The sequence below is a fragment of the Triticum dicoccoides genome, chromosome 5B (genome assembly GCF_002162155.2).
Source record: "Triticum dicoccoides isolate Atlit2015 ecotype Zavitan chromosome 5B, WEW_v2.0, whole genome shotgun sequence".
Taxonomy (NCBI): Eukaryota; Viridiplantae; Streptophyta; class Magnoliopsida; order Poales; family Poaceae; genus Triticum; species Triticum dicoccoides.
The window spans coordinates 88051653-88055001 of record NC_041389.1 but is presented as its reverse complement, the minus strand read 5'-3'; the positions used below and the strand labels follow the sequence as shown (position 1 = coordinate 88055001).

General features: G+C 48.2%; 6 non-coding genes across 6 annotated transcripts; all 6 read right to left on the bottom strand.

Annotated features, from left to right (window-relative positions):
- Positions 1–372: 372 nt before the first annotated feature.
- LOC119313800 lies at positions 373–491 on the bottom strand. The gene has a single exon (XR_005152065.1). It is a non-coding gene; the product is annotated as a 5S ribosomal RNA (ribosomal RNA).
- A 367-nt stretch (positions 492–858) lies between these two features.
- On the bottom strand, positions 859–977 carry LOC119313831. Its single transcript, XR_005152095.1, has one exon. It is a non-coding gene; the product is annotated as a 5S ribosomal RNA (ribosomal RNA).
- A 367-nt stretch (positions 978–1344) lies between these two features.
- Positions 1345–1463, bottom strand: LOC119313656. Its single transcript, XR_005151926.1, has one exon. It is a non-coding gene; the product is annotated as a 5S ribosomal RNA (ribosomal RNA).
- A 367-nt stretch (positions 1464–1830) lies between these two features.
- Positions 1831–1949, bottom strand: LOC119313680. Its single transcript, XR_005151950.1, has one exon. It is a non-coding gene; the product is annotated as a 5S ribosomal RNA (ribosomal RNA).
- Positions 1950–2316: 367 nt separating this feature from the next.
- On the bottom strand, positions 2317–2435 carry LOC119313554. Its single transcript, XR_005151828.1, has one exon. It is a non-coding gene; the product is annotated as a 5S ribosomal RNA (ribosomal RNA).
- Positions 2436–2802: 367 nt separating this feature from the next.
- LOC119313583 lies at positions 2803–2921 on the bottom strand. The gene has a single exon (XR_005151857.1). It is a non-coding gene; the product is annotated as a 5S ribosomal RNA (ribosomal RNA).
- Positions 2922–3349: the final 428 nt, after the last annotated feature.

Here is a 3349-nt window from a genome sequence, read left to right as displayed (position 1 = left end):
CATCCGACATGTTTCCCCGTCTTCGTCCCTTATGCTTGCCACTCCCAGGTCCGCTCCAAAGACGATTCTACATTCTCACTACCATTACAACCGTTCCCTAACAATGGATAATGTCCTATACTACTTACTCTCCCGCTCAATCACGGAGACGAGTTTTCCACGGTTTCCACCCCTCCCTCCATACCGCAGCAACACGAGTTTTTTCCACCCCTTTCAGAAAGCGCTCTTCGCGCCACAAAGCCGCCCCAAGACGCGCGAGCAATGAGCATCGAGCTTAAACATATCGCAAACGTCAAAAATAATATAACGGGATTAATATATATCGCGCACGTGCGATATGTTTGTCACAAGGCGCAAAAAATAATTATAAAAGGAATGCAACACGAGGACTTCCCAGGAGGTCACCCATCCTAGAACTACTCTCGCCCAAGCACGCTTAACTTCGGACTTCTGATGGGATCCGGTGCTTTAGTGCTGGTATGATCGCATCAGACATGTTTCCCCGTCTTCGTCGCTTATGCTTGCCACTCCCAGGTCCGCTCCAAAGACAATTCTACATTCTCACTACCATTACAACTGTTCCCTAACAATGGATAATGTCCTATACTACTTACTCTCCCGCTCAATCACGGAGACGAGTTTTCCACGGTTTCCACCCCTCCCTCCATACCGCAGCAACACGAGTTTTTTCCACCCCTTTCAGAAAGCGCTCTTCGCGCCACAAAGCCGCCCCAAGACGCGCGAGCAATGAGCATCGAGCTTAAACATATCGCAAACGTCAAAAATAATATAACGGGATTAATATATATCGCGCACGTGCGATATGTTTGTCACAAGGCGCAAAAAATAATTATAAAAGGAATGCAACACGAGGACTTCCCAGGAGGTCACCCATCCTAGTACTACTCTCGCCCAAGCACGCTTAACTTCGGAGTTCTGATGGGATCCGGTGCTTTAGTGCTGGTATGATCGCATCCGACATGTTTCCCCGTCTTCGTCCCTTATGCTTGCCACTCCCAGGTCCGCTCCAAAGACGATTCTACATTCTCACTACCATTACAACCGTTCCCTAACAATGAATAATGTCCTATACTACTTACTCTCCTGCTCAATCACGGAGACGAGTTTTCCACGGTTTCCACCCCTCCCTCCATACCGCAGCAACACGAGTTTTCTCCACCCCATTCAGAAAGCGCTCTTCGCGCCACAAAGCCGCCCCAAGACGCGCAAGCAATGAGCATCGAGCTTAAACATATCGCAAACGTCAAAAATAATATAACGGGATTAATATATATCGCGCACGTGCGATATGTTTGTCACAAGGCGCAAAAAATAATTATAAAAGGAATGCAACACAAGGACTTCCCAGGAGGTCACCCATCCTAGTACTACTCTCGCCCAAGCACGCTTAACTTCGGAGTTCTGATGGGATACGGTGCTTTAGTGCTGGTATGATCGCATCCGACATGTTTCCCCGTCTTCGTCCCTTATGCTTGCCACTCCCAGGTCCGCTCCAAAGACGATTCTACATTCTCACTACCATTACAACCGTTCCCTAACAATGGATAATGTCCTATACTACTTACTCTCCCGCTCAATCACGGAGACGAGTTTTCCACGGTTTCCACCCCTCCCTCCATACCGCAGCAACACGAGTTTTTTCCACCCCTTTCAGAAAGCGCTCTTCGCGCCACAAAGCCGCCCCAAGACGCGCGAGCAATGAGCATCGAGCTTAAACATATCGCAAACGTCAAAAATAATATAACGGGATTAATATATATCGCGCACGTGCGATATGTTTGTCACAAGGCGCAAAAAATAATTATAAAAGGAATGCAACACGAGGACTTCCCAGGAGGTCACCCATCCTAGTACTACTCTCGCCCAAGCATGCTTAAATTCGGAGTTCTGATGGGATCCGGTGCTTTAGTGCTGGTATGATCGCATCCGACATGTTTCCCCGTCTTCGTCCCTTATGCTTGCCACTCCCAGGTCCGCTCCAAAGACGATTCTACATTCTCACTACCATTACAACCGTTCCCTAACAATGGATAATGTCCTATACTACTTACTCTCCCGCTCAATCACGGAGACGAGTTTTCCACGGTTTCCACCCCTCCCTCCATACCGCAGCAACACGAGTTTTTTCCACCCCTTTCAGAAAGCGCTCTTCGCGCCACAAAGCCGCCCCAAGACGCGCGAGCAATGAGCATCGAGCTTAAACATATCGCAAACGTCAAAAATAATATAACGGGATTAATATATATCGCGCACGTGCGATATGTTTGTCACAAGGCGCAAAAAATAATTATAAAAGGTATGCAAGACGAGGACTTCCCAGGAGGTCACCCATCCTAGTACTACTCTCGCCCAAGCACGCTTAACTTCGGAGTTCTGATGGGATCCGGTGCTTTAGTGCTGGTATGATCGCATCCGACATGTTTCCCCGTCTTCGTCCCTTATGCTTGCCACTCCCAGGTCCGCTCCAAAGACGATTCTACATTCTCACTACCATTACAACCGTTTCCTAACAATGGATAATGTCCTATACTACTTACTCTCCCGCTCAATCACGGAGACGAGTTTTCCGCGGTTTCCACCCCTCCCTCCATACCGCAGCAACACGAGTTTTTTCCACCCCTTTCAGAAAGCGCTCTTCGCGCCACAAAGCCGCCCCAAGACGCTCGAGCAATGAGCATCGAGCTTAAACATATCGCAAACGTCAAAAACAATATAACGGGATTAATATATATCGCGCACGTGCGATATGTTTGTCACAAGGCGCAAAAAATAATTATAAAAGGAATGCAAGACGAGGACTTCCCAGGAGGTCACCCATCCTAGTACTACTCTCGCCCAAGCACGCTTAACTTCGGAGTTCTGATGGGATCTGGTGCTTTAGTGCTGGTATGATCGCATCCGACATGTTTCCCCGTCTTCGTCCCTTATGCTTGCCACTCCCAGGTCCGCTCCAAAGACGATTCTACATTCTCACTACCATTACAACCGTTTCCTAACAATGGATAATGTCCTATACTACTTACTCTCCCGCTCAATCACGGAGACGAGTTTTCCACGGTTTCCACCCCTCCCTCCATACCGCAGCAACACGAGTTTTTTCCACCCCTTTCAGAAAGCGCTCTTCGCGCCACAAAGCCGCCCCAAGACGCTCGAGCAATGAGCATCGAGCTTAAACATATCGCAAACGTCAAAAACAATATAACGGGATTAATATATATCGCGCACGTGCGATATGTTTGTCACAAGGCGCAAAAAATAATTATAAAAGGAATGCAACACGAGGACTTCCCAGGAGGTCACCCATCCTAGTACTACTCTCGCCCAAGCA